The sequence below is a fragment of the Athene cunicularia genome (genome assembly GCF_003259725.1).
Source record: "Athene cunicularia isolate RWA chromosome 4 unlocalized genomic scaffold, athCun1 chr4_part2, whole genome shotgun sequence".
Classification (NCBI taxonomy): Eukaryota; Metazoa; Chordata; class Aves; order Strigiformes; family Strigidae; genus Athene; species Athene cunicularia.
Genome location: NW_020799099.1, coordinates 28,877,997 through 28,896,077, shown reverse-complemented (window position 1 = coordinate 28,896,077; position 18,081 = coordinate 28,877,997).

Genomic DNA, 18,081 nt, shown 5'->3' with positions numbered 1-18,081 from the left:
ATTAAAATGACTGACAGTGTATTCAAGTTTAGACTGAGTTTCAGAAATATGATAACTAAACTAAGTTGGGAAGCTAAATTAAGAGGAAAATAAAAAGTTGAAACTCTTCATTTTGAACTTCATCTCAGAAAGACTGGTCCAGATTTGACAGTCTCAGATATACTCTGATTTGCTGGTTTTCAGTGCTGTAATAACGCCACATGAGCTCAGTGCTTCTGCACCTATGTCTTAAGAAAGATGGGCACAAACCCTCTTTCTGATCCATTTGGAGCTGTAGGATTTCCTTAGAAGTTTTAATAGAGACAGATGACAATCACTTTATCAACCTCTTGTGACAGCTTTTGTTTCTATTTTTTTTAAATGGAGAAGAAATACAGAGCTGTATGACCACAGCTGTGTAACCTCTGTAATCACGCCAGTACAACCACAGAATGGGAATTTGACAGTAAATTGTATGAGGTTTGGAAAGCGGCAACTTCACATTCTCTTCCTGCATACAGAGGAGGGATTTGACTTCTTTTTACAATTTAAACCCTCTTTCTGGTGTGATAAAGTAGTAGAACAGTTGTTACAGATAACTTTTTTCCCATTATTCTCTCCCTGAAAATTTCAAAAGAGTTTTTCAAAGAATATTTTTAAATCTGTGAGAACTGTATAAACCGACTTTGTGGGTTTTGATTTCTATTTTTTCCTATTTTTATAGAGGTATAATATTAACAATGTTTCATAATGACTGTGGAAGAATAGTTAATGTTGGAAATGGATTAAAAAAAAAAAAAAGACCTGCCCTCCTAATTCTCTTCCTGTATGTTAGATAAGTCTGTGAAATGTGGTGGTTCAGTGTTTCTGCAGTGTTGAGATGAGCAATATTATGGAGTTGGGTAGTGCTGTACTCTGACATTTATTGCATAAGTATCAGGATTGAATTCTCTCTGCTGGACTATATGCTGATTTCTTTGTCTATGTGTTACTGGAATTAACGTTGACTAAAGAAGATAGATTGTCTGGTGTTTTTTTGGTAGTGGTGTGTGGTTTTTTTCCCCCCTGTGATTCTCTAGTATATTCATATAGGATTTACAAATTTATATTTGGCATAATATGCTTAAACCCATTATGTTCTCTGTTTCCAATTTGTGTGGCTGCACAATAAGGTCTATTCTCCAGACCAGGTGTTCTAATGATTTCTGATCATGGCTTTCTAGGATTTTACCAGAATCCTTCTAGCAGAAAAAAAAGTTTATCAGAAAAAAAAAAAGTACATGTAGCCTTTTGAAATGTTTTGAAGGATAATTTTAAAGCACATGCTGGTTTGGTAATCCTTATTTTAATCTTTTGCATTTTGACTGAAGTGTGTCATGTTCCAAAGCTGCTGTGATTCTGGATGACGTGCTGTCCGCCCCTGGCTGTCCTGGGAGCCTCAGCATATGTTTCTTGAGCAGAAAACACCACAAGTTCTGAACAGATATTTTGCAACATTGTCATACTGTATTTTCTAACATGTACTGAGGGAAAAGATAACTGACCAAATTTCTTGTTGATATTGTAATGACATGTAAGGTCACTGCTGGCTCAACAGTGAGCCTTGGTCCTGATTCTTATTCTTGATTATTAACACGAATATAGGGTTTTTGAAGATATATTCTCTTTCTCTTATTAAGAAAGTAAAATGCAGCTAATACTAATTTTTATAGTTTACTCCCTGGGGCATCTTTACAGTTTCCCCGTTTTCAATTAATTTGTTAATGATAGTAACAAATCACAAAACTTTATTAAAACTGATTGACTTACAAAATTTAATCACCAGGACTTGACAGTGTTTCCTCTCTGGATCTCCTGGTTTTATTTTAATGTATACCTAGTTTTGTTATGATGCCATCTTAGGGTAAGACCTGACTGTGCACTAGTCTTCCTGCTGCATGGTCTACATCCTACTGAGGGTTGGAAGGAAATCTGGATGCAACAGGAACCAGGAGACACTTTGGTCACCTTCTGCTGAAAAGTGTCTAATCTTCAGTGTGAAGAAAGCCAAAGACTTCATTGGATGTGGTCTTAGGAATGCCTTTTTCTCCATTCTTCTTAACAAAACCACGACAAAACAAAAAAACCCTCTCTCACTGTCATGTCCTGCTCGGATGAGGAAGACAAGTGACTTAGATTTGTAAATCTGCAACAGAGTGGACAGTGGTGAGACAAGTCTCAAAGTCTAAACGTTTATTAACTTCCCACAATGTACTACTAATTGCATACACAATAATTGGCTAAGTATATAACAAGTTGTGGCAAGCAATACAATATACCTTGAAATTCTTCATGGTAGTGAAGTAAAAGGGGAAAAAGGAAAGGCAGGAGATGGAGGAATAATCACTGGTCTGGGTTCCTGCATTAATCCTGCTAGTGAGGTTCCAGATGGCCCTTGAAATTTGCCCAGGTGCACCAGAGCATAGCTGTCTTGTCTCCACAGAACACTCTCCTCCAGCTGCACCTTGCGTTATTTGAGCAGCCTTATCAGCTTCGACCTCCACACTATCCACCCTGTGACTATACTTACATCTTGCGAGTGTTTGAGACATTCCTTAGCTCAGAGGGCGTCCACTCCACCCTCTAACCTTTATCTCTTTCTCAGGTTGTTTTTCTCAGTCCTTGTTTCTTTCAGGCCTGTTTCTTTCAGGACCTGTTTCCACAAGTCATCTCTCACACTGACAAAGGAAGAAGCTTTCTGACATGGTTCTGAGGGCTGTTTAAATCAGCAGGAGAAATTGACAGAGCTGCATGTCTTTGAAAAAAAAAAAACAAAACAGTCCTCAACAGAAATATGTGCAAAATCATGTTTCTCTGAACACAGTATGGATTGATAAAGATAGAAACTTCAAGCTGTTAGTAGAAAAGCTTTCAACCAGTGCTCAATGTAAAACATATTTCTGGGTCTGTCTATGTTGAGTTAATAAGAAAGCAAAAAAATCTGAGTCCATGACTATTTCTGATGTCTCTGTTTCCATGGTGTTCTTTGCTGTTTTTTTCTCTTTTGTCTTCAGACAAACATGCACACATCCTTAAGATTTGGGAGGGAAGGGAGGAAAAAGAGACATCAATGGCAGTCCCTCCTTCACCTCTGTAGGTCTTGCATACACTTTCATTTTGGATGATAAGGAGTGCCTCCGTTTACTTGCAGAATTACCCCTGTGGTGTGAGGGAGGTGGGAAGAAGCCTGATGTTTTGTGGTATCTATCTTGACGAACATGTGGCGACAGGCATTTTAACTATTAACTATACTGCATGTGGCAACTAGAAAACAAGAGACATAAAGAACAGAAGATTCAATGTAAAGGTATAGTAAATGAAAATTTCAGTCAAAAAGTTGTTCTCCCCTCCTTGCCCTGATGCCTTTCACACGCATCTCTAGTATCTATGTAGTGTTAGTCTTATCCACATATTTATGTAAGAATGATGAGTTAACCTTCACAAAACTTTTGTGATGGAGCTAGGTTTGATCAACAGCCTGACATCCTAAGCTGTGGCTTCACAATCTCATGGTTGTAAACTCCTTCTTAAATTTACACGTTTCTTTTAAGTTTTGGAGTTAATATAAGCAGTTAAGGCTCTTTATTATTCCTACTTAATTCTCAAGAGTCTACAGACAAAACCTCAATGCTCCCTCCTTAAAATGTTGCAACAGCCTTGGAAAGGATAGAGTATTAGCTAACTGTATCCATATACAACAGAAAATAATGATTGAACAAATTAAATATTACATTGTAAGTTACAGAGAAAATTTGAATTAAATATCTCCAATGCATGTAGTAAAGAGTGAAGTATTCTTATTCATATGTGTGAAGACAGGTGTTGGTTTTATTTTTTTCTGGGTTTTCTTGGTGGTTTACTGAAGTAGTGTGATATTCAGCACATAAACATGAGCTTTTCCTAGAAACTGAGTTACTGGTAAAGGAAAAAAGTTTCAAGAAAAACAATCGGAACCCCTTCTAGTGCTCTTGCTGTACAAGATCTTATTTCCTTGGAAACATGTGTTCTCACAGATGGGAGTGTTTCATGGGTTTTGACAAGATTTCTGTAAGGAAAATTTGTTAGGTTTTAGGTGTGGTTTGGTGGTTGGTTTTTTATCCCAGGTGAGGTGTGAAGGAAAGTTGGAGTTTCCCTCCCTATTAAGTATTTCTAGAAGCAGTGTATATGAACACAGTTACTTGCTAGTGAACTTGTAAGATTCATACTATGTTTCAGCATGAGATACCAAAATCTTTCTTTAAAAACATATAAGGAGATACATACATATCCCGCTCAGCCTGAAACTGTTTTGATCCTCAGAGTATGAAGTCAGAGGTCTACACATATGCACTTTTCTACTCTTTCCAAGGCTAGTACAATGTTCAGAGACTTTACAGCAGATTATTGTCCTTGTTTTTAACCTGGAAATCAGAGTCAGAGATAGATCTTGCTGACAGGTTGTTTGTTTTTTTCTTTTTTTTTTTTTTTTTTTCAAGATGGCCTTGGAATGAGGCTATCTTGTCTTCCTTTCCAAGAGAGAAAAGGCCTTCTTTAGCTTTAAAAAGAAATTAATTCCTGTAATCTCAGTATGTTCTAGCTATTAAATGCCTAATTTACTTGCAGAAGTACAAAGCCTATAGCAATATTTCTCAGGAATATGTTTCCTCATTTGTATGATGGTTATGGGCTGTTCAAAGATTGGTAAATGGATGAAGCAGTACATCAGAACTATTACACAAATAGTCTAAATGATATCAATAGTAAGTCATTAATGACAAATTAGACCTGTTCATTTTATCCGAACGTTGCCTAAAATAGCTGTGGTAATGTATGGAATCTTAAGTGGTTTTGTTATAGTACAGAGACTGTATTATTTGTCAGCCCGGTATAACTGTACTGTAATTGTTTTTGTAGTTTTAGAGATCATTATCTAAGGTATACAACAAAAGCATGTGTTGAATGCCTTAGAAACATTCAGCATCACTTTTAAAAGAACAGTTTCCGAAGTCTGTTTTTTTTTTTTAACCTTCAACATATGAATATAATTACTTTTCCCATGGCCAATACATATGACGTTGGGAGGAAAGTTTACAAAGAGCTTCAAAAGTTAACATGGCTTATCCAAGAAAACTGCAATACCATGAACATGTTTCCAGGGTTCTTAGTGCTGTGATTTAATCACAAGAATTTTGTTGTTGTTTTTCTTTTTTTACCTACTCATTTGCACTATAAAATCAGTCTTATGTGGTTTATTATAAATGTTGGGTAAGTGGGGGTGGTGATGTCTTTTGGTGGCAGTTCTCCCCCAAAAGGCCCACCGCACTGAAGTGGCCTGTTAAGTAGCTTACACAGAAATTCTCGACCTTTGTCATCATTAAATGCCATGAAGTTTGCTGCAGCTACAATGATTTAAATCTAAAGATCTAAATCTATCTCCTCAGAATAGAAGTAACATATTTCCCAGATATGTATCTTGCACTTACATATATAACTTAAAACTTTTACAGAAGTGTCCACAAAAATGTGGTTCTACAGTACCCATTTTTTTTTTTTTTTTTTTTTTTTTTTTTTTTTTTTTTTTTTTTTTTTTTTTTTTTTTTTCTGCTGGAATTAGAATGGTGAGGTTGTTTTAATAGCATGGAAGATGTTTTATCATCAGTAGCAACTTTTAACACTGAATGCTGCTGAAAGAAAAAACAAAAAACCCCAAAATATGTACTATTAATAAACCAAATTATGTATATATTAGTAATAAACCAAATTTTGGAGGAAATGGTTAGCTTCTTGTTACTTGAAAAGTCTATTTATATTTATTTGCTGGTTGGTTGGCTACTCCTGATGCTTTCCTGAGAGGGCTTCAGCTTGACATTACTATCCCTCTCAATTTTGTTCTCTGCATGCTCAATGACAGTTAAATGTTAACTAAATTTTGTGGAAGTAAAATTTTTTTGGACTTCAGAAACAACTCCTTTTTGTAGTTAACTATACAAAATTATTCATGTTATTACTTGTTTTAGTGCAATGGAAATGAATATAAATTATATCTTGCTTCCCAAAGAATTAATAAACACTATATTGACACATGTTTTTGTATGACTAATTAGAATGTTAAAATGAACGATGAGTATTACTGTCAGCTATATAAGGCCCTCTAACTCCAAAGCTAGTTTCCTATGTGTAGTAAACTACATGTGGATCATGTACAATACAGACTAAATCTGTATTGGCTTTCTTACATGTGCTTGCATCTTGATGTACTTAAGGGTGTGGCTGCTGCTGGAGAGGTCTTCTTGTGGAGTTCGGTCTCCCATAGATTACTTCTCTCAGGTTTAAGCTCTACAGGCAGTTGTGAATCAAGCTTGCTGGCACCCACTTTTACATCCTCGGATAAAGGGATTTGCTGCTAAGCAGTCAGAGTTGCGATAGAACTGGCGATTGACCTGAAAGTTCATTTAGCCTTGAACGCCTTTGATTGTAGACATCAAGGTGTGGAGGGTAAGAGTAAACATTTAGTCATTCAAATATATAAGATTTTTTTTTTTCCAGTACACTCTCCTAACCTTCAACAGTTTGTGGCTCAAGTATTACTCAGCCCGAGGAAAAATTTGCATTATATGTCTCCATCCTGAAACTGTACAGTGACGTTTATAAAATATTGACATCCACAACATTCCATAGCAAGGAATTTATAGTTTCATTGCACATTATGTGAAGATACATCTTTAGTTTGGTTTTGATCTTATTGCTACCTATTTTGATTTAGTGGTACTGGGTTCTTATATCTGAAGATAAAATGAGTGATCATTTTCTGTTAACTGCTCTTGATTTGTGAACGTTTATAAAATTGATGTCAGTTAAGTATTTTACTATATTTGGATTTACTTTAAATAAAAGCAGTTTTGTTTCTTTCACCCTTCTTGTTTGTTTTTCTGTATCTCTTCTAGCTCTATTATATTGTGGACATGCTTTTCACAAAGCAGAACAGCATAGGGATGTTCTTAATTTTGTTCTCAACTTTCTGTTTTGCTTTTTCTAACTCCTGCTGACTTCTGACTGTATATTTTTACAGAATCATGAACTATAGACTCATGTCCTGAATTGTGTGTTTTAAATCGGGAGTGAGGGGCATTGTCCTTCCTCATTTAATACAGAACTTCATCACTGATGGAATTCCACACAGATAATCATAAAGATGTTGTGGGAGCTCTGCAAGTCAAGTGTGCTTTATGGTTCTATAGAGCCAGGTAAATCTCTCTTGGACTTGGAAAAATGCTACAGAATTCTGCAGTAACAGATAGTCTCAAGATTGATTACTTAATCTTCATTTTTACTGATAATAGACAAGTACAGACCTCATTTTATTATTTGTTGGGGCATTTTTTTTTTTATTTTTATCTAGTTATTTCCTTCTTCATCCCAAAGATACTGCCATATCTTTTTGAGAGTTCCATTTTATCACTTTGTAAATGGTGTTCTTTTCTTTTAGTCAAATCAGCACAACTGAGAAATATTTAGCCCTCTTCTAGACTTAGCCCTCTTCTAGACTTGGAACGGTTCAATATCTAAGAGCAGTTATCGGACTTTTCTGTTTAGGGGCTTGTTTTTTTTGTTTCTTTGGTAAAGTTTCTTGTTTGAAATCTTTTATTTGAAGGCTTGAATACTTCTATCCTTACCTTCAGTGAAAAATGGGGATAAGCAGGGTAAACTTCTGTTAGTGGTAGTGGTAAATTCAATATAGTGTTTTGTATGTGAGCACACATGTGATTTTTTTATTTCCTGTATGATCTTGTTCCTTAATTCAGTAAGACACAGTCTTAAAAGTAGGAAACCCTCAAAGAAATATGTCAGGATTTTAAGAATTTTTGAGGAAAAATAGCTAATTAATAAATACTTAAAGAATGTTTTATTTCCTGTGAATCATTGAATATAAAAGTCAAACTCTCTGAAGCAAAGCAATAAAATGGCAACAAAAAGGTAGCTGGATAAAATTTGTTTTGTTGGACTTGAATACCTAAACATTAAATATTTATAAGCATTAAGCAGAAACACAAAGTACTAAACCTGACTGTTCCTAGGGTGAAATAGAGCTATATTAAATGTGTTGCATACTCACAATCAAATTTAATGTGTTGCAGAATTGCCTCTAAACAAATAAATTCAAATTCAGTTGCTTGAAAACTTAAATGTAAACTGACAAAGCAGCATAGTAAAAAATAATCATTCTCTGTAGAAAACAAACATGAAGAGCTAAGTCCACAAAATTGCTTAGGTGTGGTGTTGTCCCTATCAGTAGATAATCTAAAATTATCATCTTAGTCTCTGGAGATTCCTTAAATCCCACAGGTTAGATTGAAGGTGCAGATAACCCTCCATGTCCTGCTGTGGTGGAGGCTGACTCCAAATACAGGAATGCTGGCTGCATGAATTTAGCCTTCAGGGGAAGCTATTTCTGTAGGTAGATTTCTAGACACAAACCCAAGCCCAGTCTTGCAAAAGTATTAGCATTCACTTCTTGAAAGCTTTTTTAAACAAATGTTCTTGGGTCGAATGGATCAGGTTTAAATTCCCCCTTCTGCTCAATTGAGTCTGATACTAGAGTTACTGTGACAGGTCTGTAACAGACTATTGAAAATGTAATCCATGTTTTCTTGCCAAGTTGTAAAGATTGTAACCTTTAGATTTCTTCATATCAGGCAAAAGTAGAGGGATTTCCCTGTACTTGTGATACTTTTTTTTTTTTTTGGTTGTTTCATCGAGCTTTTGAAAACTAATTGGGCGAACTCTGAAGCAAAAGCTAGGACTTTGACTTCTTTTCCTCTCCCCTTTTATGAGTTAGATCAGAAGCTCTGAAGCTGTAGGATTTCATGGTTTGTCAGATAACTCTTCCTCTGCATTGAACAATACTGAAATATTAACAAGAGGTTGAGAATTGAAGAATTTTGGTCCAGAGCTCACAGACATGAAAATGTCCAATCTGTTTAATTTTTCCTTAGCCTGATCCTTCTACATTGAGAATAAAATATTATCCATACCAGAAGTTTTGAATTACTTTTCTGTAGCAGAATTTGTATTTCAGCTTTTACTTGAAGTGTAAATAGGGCAGATGATTTTCAACAGCAAGACAAAATACCAATCAATCTCAAAAGTTTTTCTGTGAGTGACTTTTCATGAATGATGGTGAAGTCTGATGAAATGAAAGTTTAAATGTTATAGTATTACTTATGTAATCTTGCCAGATTGCATGAATAACAACAGCTGTGAGAAAACAGAGCTGTAAGGGTATATATGCATTTTATTTATTTATACAGAAAAATGATACAGAGCCTAAATTAATCTTGCTCCAATAGAAAGCTTGTTTTATTTATTTTTCTGACTCTCCATTTGCTGTGTAAATATAGCCATCAGTCTTTTTCAGCAAAGGTGTACAGCACTCTGTATATATTTGATTGTAACAAATATGCCAACCTGTTTTCTACAGACCTACCAGCCAGTCAGTCTGTAGTAACTGTTGGTCATTGCTCTGAAATTGAATCAGTGTTGCTTAGTAGATATTAATGTAATGGATAATGTGTACAGCAATACTTCTATGAGGTTCTGGTCAACCTCGAGGTCCAGTTGTTAAAATATATTCTCTCCCCTGAACGATTTTGTATCCAGAGAGACATGGGAAAGAGGAGTGGGCACAAAATGGTACACGATCATTTTGAATATCTCTTCATTTTTAGGGGGATTTTTGGGATGCAGAATGTGTGTTGGTTATAGATCTATGTTGCCAACAGATTAGTTTTGTAAATATAAGGCTACATTTTCAGTGACTTAAAACTGGCATGTTTTGCTGAAAAATCTGGGTGTTAACTTCAACTGCTTAAGGCATTTGGTGATCTTTCGGTTCTAAACGTAGAAACTGTATTTAGTAGAGGGTGACACGCAGAGATTAGGGTATCTCTAAATGTATAGCTTTTCTGATGAGATGAATTTAAACTATGTCATAATTTAGAGTGCATGTTTTTTGTTTTTTTTGTTTTTTTTTTTTTTCTGTGTATGTATATATACCTCACAAGTGTATCTTCAAATAAGCTACCTATACCAGGTATGGCTTTATGGCTTTGTCCTAGAACTGTGCTGCTGTTGCACTGGGTTGCTCTGCCAGTCTGAGGACAAACCAATCCATGATTGACATGGACAGGCCAGGGGAGAAGTTTTGCTAATCAGTGCAGAGGCAGAAGGGAAGATTATAGGGGAGAGTAAAATAAACAGAGGGACTTTTCCATTGAGCTGATCCTTCCCCAGTCATCATCTCACTCCAGGGAATGAGTTTATGTGGGGAGTGTGTCATGCTTCCTGCTCAGTGAGGGCGAGGTGCCTGATAGCTCACTAACTGCAGTCTGGTTAACAATGTTTATGAATTGATGAAAGTACTATTAATGTCCCATAGCTGAAAGACTTCCTTGGATGTGGAAAACTGCAGTGCTAATATCTCTTTTTCCTTGTGATCCCTCTGGCAGGGATTTGAATTTTTTTTTTCCCAAGATAAGCAGTGCCACGAATATTTTTAATTTTTGGTTGTGAAAAATCCTGTAAATTCTGAATTTTTGAAAGCTTGATTTTACTAAGACATTAAAAAAAAAGAACAAAACCCAAAACCAGAACCAAAAGGTTTGAATGAGACCACAAGAGGGAAGAATGCATTAACTGTCTGAAAAATGCTTAATTCTATTCCTGATATCACCCACTTTTCCCAGGTTTTGAGATTTCAGACTAAGCGGGTTGGGAAAAAGCATGTTGCAACCAATCTTCTATTCTCTCCGTTAAACTTTATCTGCAACTCAGTCAGTAAATGAAATAACACATTCAGTTATTCATGTAATTAGCAAGAAGTGGCTAAGTTTGGATAATATCTCTTTCTAAATTGCTTCCAGAATGTATTGAGAATGCATTTGATAGGTTTTTGTTGTTGTTTTACTTCATTTTGTCAAGACAATATATATTCTACTACCTTGTTCCACTTAAGTCTAAGCTGACCCAAGAATGGAGTGCTAAATTTGAAAGCAAGGAATGTTTTAACAAAACCATCTGGAAAGCTGAATCTGAATTTATTTGCCTTTATCTGGATAATCAATAAAACCAGGAAACAAAACTAAAGTTATCTCAAAGAAGTTGTCAAAAATTATATCTTATAGCAAATATTACTGGAAGAAAGATAGTAGTTGTCTTTGTTCATGCCCAGAGCTTGATCAAATGACATAAAGAGAAGATTTCTCAGCAATAAAACCAGGCAAAGTACTTGCTCATATAATTCCCTAAGAAATCTGAATATTTTGGGGGAGGAAAAACATTGTAAATTTTTAAGCCAAAGTATTCATGGTTTGATGGTTTTAAAAAAGAGAAATATCTATTTGGAAGGTTGCTTAATAAAGGGGAAAATTTGACAATAAAACCCAAACAAACAGAAAATGAAATATTTAATCTGATCTGAGACTTCTTTTTTTGGAGGGGTTCAGCCAGCACAACAAAAATCCATTATTCACATGGCTCAGCTCTGCAGTAGGCTCTAATAGAAAAATACACTACATCAGAACTGTGATAAATTGATACAGAAACAATAAATTGATAAAGCACATCCACATCAGAGGGCCATACCTTGAAAGTTACATCAAGCAGCACCAGAAACTGTGGGGAGTTCTTTTCACATTAACCCCTTTATAAATCATGCACATGTACTCAATATTATGTGAGGTTTGTTGTTTTGTGGGGGTTTTTTGATCTGTGTGTACAAAATCAGCATTCGCTCTCCAGTTTTTTTTAGTGTCTATACATAGAAATTACAAAATATGTAATTTTTCACTGTATCACACCTCACTATTTTAAGGAAGGCCTGTGAAAAGCTGTTCATACCATGGAAGCCCAGCAGTATTTCTAGTGATGCAGCTCCAACAGAAGGCTGAAAACACTTCTGAGATATTTTAACAGTTTTTTCAATCAGAATCAACAGAAATCAAAACCTTTGTTCTTGTGTTGTTTAAAGGAAAAAATATAGACATGAAAATGTATCTAATAGCTGAATTCACGTCACATATTGAGAAAGCATAGGTTTTATTCCTTTTTTTTTTTTTTTTCCACTAAAAGAATGCCTTTTCACTAGCTTATAACTTCAGTGTGTGTCTTTCCTTTTAAAGTGCTGCATTTTTGTTGTGGCTTTTTTGTTTGGTGTGTTGGTTTGGAATTTTTTTTTCCAGAATTTGTTTTTCCTGATAAAAGTTTAAGTTTTAAGACCATCCTCTTTCTAACTAAAATTAATTTTGACAAATCCTTCAACCAGCCTCTGCTAAGGAATAGTATTCCATCTGGTTTTAAAAGTCAATTTAATATTCAATTCATGATTTCTTTTAGTGCACTTTGCTGAAGACCAATAAATATAGAAGCACCAGAAATTAATACTTTTTATAGATAGTATACTGACACTTTTCCTACCAGTGACAGGAATATTAAAATTTCTGTAAGTTTTAAAATGATTAGTTTTTAGCACTTGTGCCAATAGCAGAAGGAGCAAAACATGAGAGCATTAATATTTATTATCTGAAACAACAGAATATGATAGAAATGTCCTAAAGCCATGTTTTCACTTCAGAATAACAATTCAATGTGTTAATTGTTTCATGAAATACCAGGAGATATCTGTTTCTGTATGTACTCTAAAAGAATAAATCACTTAGCCCAAGAAGTGGAATGCTGAATTGACCTCGCTTACAGCTTCATGATTTGAGTTCATACAGTACTTCAGAAGCTGTTCATGAAGAAGTGATTAAGGAAGTTATTTGCTGGTAAACTTGAAAGCACTGACCATATACATTATGATAAAGGTTAAGGCCATAGAAAGCTTAAATTGTTATAGCTAAATAATGAGACATACTGAGAGAGGATGGGGAGAAGGAGGACAGAGACATACTAGTGTATTGTGGGGTTTTTTTTGTGTGGTGTTTCTTTATATTTTGTTTTAAATAAATATGAACTCTGAGTTTCTAAGGCCTGGAAGCAAACACTGAGATTCTAAATATAGAATATTATGATAACATTTGTTACCACTAATGCCTTGTCAAAGAGTTATTTGTTCTTTCTGCTACTACAGCCAATTTTTACATCAATCCATTAATTAAATAAAGTATACAGGGATTTGTAGACTTAAAAGTGGCTTTGGCATTCTCTGGCAGTCCAGTAGTCTTCTACAAAATAGGTTTTTTACAACTTCCCCAAGTCTTGTTCCATGTGTGCAGATTGGCAGTAGGCAGAAAATACATGCCTTTTACAAATCAGGGCCTGGTGGCTCTTGAAGATATGAGAGGTGGCCTGGTGTTTTGATGGACAGTCTGTTCTGGATGTATTACCTAAGATGAGCTAAGGGAAGTGTGGGGAAAATAGTGCTAATAAAAAAAGAAAATAAAAAAAAAATCTTGGACTGTTTCTAGATTCTACATGTACTGTGAACTATATTATGTGGAAATTTTAGGCTGGTGGTTATTGTGGGGTTGCTGAGTGACATTCTTAGTGAGAAAGGATGCTAATAACTACAAAAGTCCATAGATTTCCCACAATGTATTTTATTACCATTTTGGTTTTGCTTCCAATTCTCTTAACAGCTTATTGAAGAAAAAAAAAAAAACAAACTTTCTGTTTTATCTGACTGTTCTTCAACATTCCTATTATGATAGAACTTAGAAGGTTTTGACAAGTGTTTTTAGATCTTGAAAGGAGAAAATAGCAAGTCCCTTCCAGGATTTTCTGACAGACTACTTTTTGTTTTTCCACATCCAACTTTTTGGTTTTTTACAAGTTCTTGGGAGATACATTTCTCAGAATGTTTTTTAATGTGTCACAGAAATAAATTAACACATAGAATTTTATTAGAAAAACCATGGCAATTTGTGCTCCAGGATAAAATTTTAGCACTTGCTGATAACACTAAATACAAAGAAATCATATCATCTTCTAGAAAAATAAGCAAATGACATAAAAGACAACATGGTTATTCGTAAAGTGAAACCAGGTCTACGTTAACTTGTGTCTGAAGTTGAGTTTGTGTGTAGTTTGTGTCTCAAAACCCATTACATGTCAGTGTTAGGCTGTTAAAATTTTTCATGTTTTGAAGCAGAGTGGATATAGTTCATATGAGGGAAACAAAGCATTTTTATTTGACATAATGAGAATATGACATTGTGGAAAAAATATATGCATCCTGGTATAACAGATGGTGAGGACTGCAAAGCAGCCATTAGCATTAATATCAAATTCAAAATGACCTAATGGTTATAGGTTTTTCTCTGTATGAATGGATGATATGTATAAATGGAGTTCAGTAGGATTTGCCTGATGCAGATGCTTTCTTGTTTGCTTGGATGGAGTCACAGTAAATGATCTGACTGTTTTGGGGAGATACACATTTAAAAGCCTGCCTTCTGTCTTTGAAAGGATTTTCTTTGTCAAAGCAGTTGAGAAATATTGTTTTCCTGTGCTTGTGTTCATAAGAGAATGGGATTCCTTGGAAATGTAAATAATGCTGCATTGGGACTCTTTCTGCCTTCTATCTTAAGCATGGTGGAAGAATGTATCTAGGAGTGAAATTGAATTTTTTTCTAGGTAAAAGGACAAAAGTAGCACTTTAGCCATGTATTTGAAGAAGGCTAACAAGAATTTTAAATGCTGGATGCCTGCACTTAAGCTCATAAGATACTGCTTAAACACATGTGGTTTGATTTTTCAAAATGTTCATCAATTCTCATAATTTTTAAAGGATACAGGAGGTGCTGAGTGCCCTTAAAATTCTGACCCTTATGTTTAAAAAACACTAGTGAGATCAGAAGGTTAAACTAGACTGAATTCTAGCTTTAAAACTTGTAATCTGATTTATTTTTCTAATCTTTGTTATATATAATATCATGTATATTTCTGCAATTTTTATTTTAAAACACAAAGTATAAATTCTGTTAAAACAGTTCATTTTCTGGATAGTTATATACAGGGATCAGGCTCAACACTGAAGAGAGTTGATGTTGTGAATAACATCTGAGTAGTAAAAGCTAGACATCACAATCCTTAAGAAGATTGTTATAAACTCTATTTAAGCAAGGCTAGTCCAGGTCAAGCTGTAATGGCTGAAAATTGAGAACATTTGCTAGCAATAAAAAAACAATTAAAAAATCATTTTAGTGGGGCTACAATTACATCTCCCATTTCAGAGTTTTTACTACAGAAATTGACAGAAATCTAAAAAATTCTATTATTTGAAAAGCTGGTCAGTGAATAAAACAACAGTATTTTGTAAAATGTGCATAGCTACACATAATCTCCTTTATCTTTGGGGTCATATTATTCGGGAATATTGAAGCAAACATCTGGATGTTGATGTATTTTTTTAATTTGTACTTTCAAAACCAGCAGTTTCAATATGTGGTTTCAATTTGTAGTTTTGCAAGCTTGTTCTGCTGATTAGGGATACCAATTAAACTCAGACACCAGAGTGAAAAGAGTAGGTGTATTTTACTCAACTAAATAACTAAATAATATAACAGAATAATACAGAAAACATAAAGTAAGAAAAGACAGAATAGTGCACTTAAACAGGAGAATACAGGGTAATGCATCAAATCATTCCTACCTGAGAGAGAGAATAGCGATTAAGAAAGATCCATCCCCACGTGCACACGTTGCCATCACCCAGACCCGCAGATGCTGGGCAGCCCCGGTCACAGCGAGGGTTTGCAGAGCCTGTCCCGGCAAGGGGGAAATCCTACGCGGTGCCTCCACCCGTAGGTGAGGCTGCCAAAGTCCCTGTGAGCCGGACCAGCCTTATATACCTAAAAATCAACAAGCCAGAATAGCTGGCATCTTTGTTTTGAGTGGAACATCTGGTTTCACTCTTTTACTAGATTCCCCCAGAGCCTGGCCAGGGCTCAAGGGAGAAGCTCAGGGAATTTCCCTGCTTATCTCATTTATTTATGTTCTTTTTAAAACAAGGCCCTACATCTGTCCCAAGGCCGGACAGCTGGCTTCACGGCTTTGTTCACGTACCCCTACACAGAGAAGAAGAAAAATACATTCAGGATAGACATGTTTTCATTGCATCCATCCCCAGTAATGAGTATAAGATAACTAAGCTACATCTTTCATTAATGAGCATATGTATTTCGTTAATGACTACATATTAAGTTAGCAGCTTAAGCTCAGAGCCTGTTGCTCAGGCTTCAATATTTCCACCTTTTACATCAGAATAGGTGGTTTGTTTTAACTTAGTATAATATCTGTTAGCACAATAATTATCAGTTATAAAATATACAGGATTCATCTATAGGTCAACTCTGGGTTGGGCCTATTGTCCAAGCCTTAGCACTTCAAAGCGATAAGATAAGCTATAAACACTAGGAAAATTTTAATTTCAGGGATGTGTTTATTCAGGCTTTTCTATTTTGGTATATTCCAATCTAAAAAAAAAAAAAAAAAAAGGATTCTTTGGGGAGAGTTGCAAGAACAACACATATGGACGAGCCCATATGTTCCTAAGATGCTAAAACACTTTCAAATTTGCTGACTTTCTGGAACTTTTGGATCTATTTATGTCCAAGCCCAATGTGAGTGAAATTAGGATATTTTATTTTTACAGAGAAGTGACCTAATCTAACTACCTTTGGTGATGTCAAACACGTCAGAATCTAGTACCTCAGTTGAATTCTAGTATTTTGTGAAAGGAAGCTGAACAAAATTAAGAAGAGCAGCAATCAGCTTCTCATTTTCAACTGCATGATAGGGATACAGTATTTCATGGTATTTGGAGGGAGAGGCAAAATTGATATTTAGCTGTGTTTTCTTAATTAGTTTCTACAACCTGTCCTGAATAACATACTCCTGCCCTTTCAAAGTTTTGTAAAATATACTGAGAAGTTAGACATTTGCTAAGAAATTGATTTGTTATTCCAGTAAATGTTCCAGTTACTGAATTTCATACATGAAATTAGATGCTTTAACCAGTTACTTGTGCCAGATTAAGTAAAATTTAAATTAACTATTTGAATGCAACATTATTCAAACTCACATCACATTTATATTTCTATATAGAAGACACTAGTGAAGAAAAGAGATCCTTTTGATTAAGCAGGAGTTTGGCTCCTAAGATTTCACTGGCATTATGGATAACTCCTTAATGGACATATCTGGAGATTCTGTCCTTCAATTTATCTTATCCTAAGCTGTGCTCTGAGGGAGAAACATTTCTTATCCTGATTTATGCATGCTGAATTTTATAGCAGTGTCTGTCTTGGAAACCTTCAGAAGTTCCAGAAAATACTTTTTTTTTTTTTTCTGAAATATATTTATGTCTAGATGTTTCAGGAAAAAACTTGGCACCTTTTTAAATAAAATAAGGAATGTCTCCCTCACCTGGATTTATAAGTTTCATTTTGACAGAATTTGGGATATCTTTGCATAACAATTTCTTGGTTTGACAAATGGTAAAACTGTTTCCTAACTTTCAGTGTGAAGAATCGTTCATGGTGAAATGTCTTCCTCTGTGAACTTCCCGTTGTATATAAAATTGCACATGATCAAACATGCTAGATCTAAACATCTAAAAACATGACTGTAGCTCATTATTGATTCATGCCTTTAACTGAGAAAGTAATTTACTCCTCTGTGATCCCAAGAAGTTTGAGATGATAGGTGTTTGTGAATTGAGCTGTTGAGAGTAGTGCAATATTCATCTTTCCTTTAATGTTTTCAGTCCCTTACAGACCTCAAGACATAATTATAATTTAGTTACCTAAAGGACAAGTAACTTGCTAAGTTTGTCCCCCACTGATTATTTCAACCAGTTCTTTCAATTTAAAATATATGCCACAACTTACAGCAAGACAAATGTTACCCCCCCCCAAAAAAAAAAAGTTCTAAGCAAATAATTCAGCTAACACCAGTGAAAAATTCTTCAGTAATGTATTACTCAAAAACCTTTTAGCCACCCCGACCATAAATAATAAATATTGAATAGCTGCAGTGAAACCTTTCCTAACACACTGTGCCTAAAAATTGTTCAAGTTCCTGTAG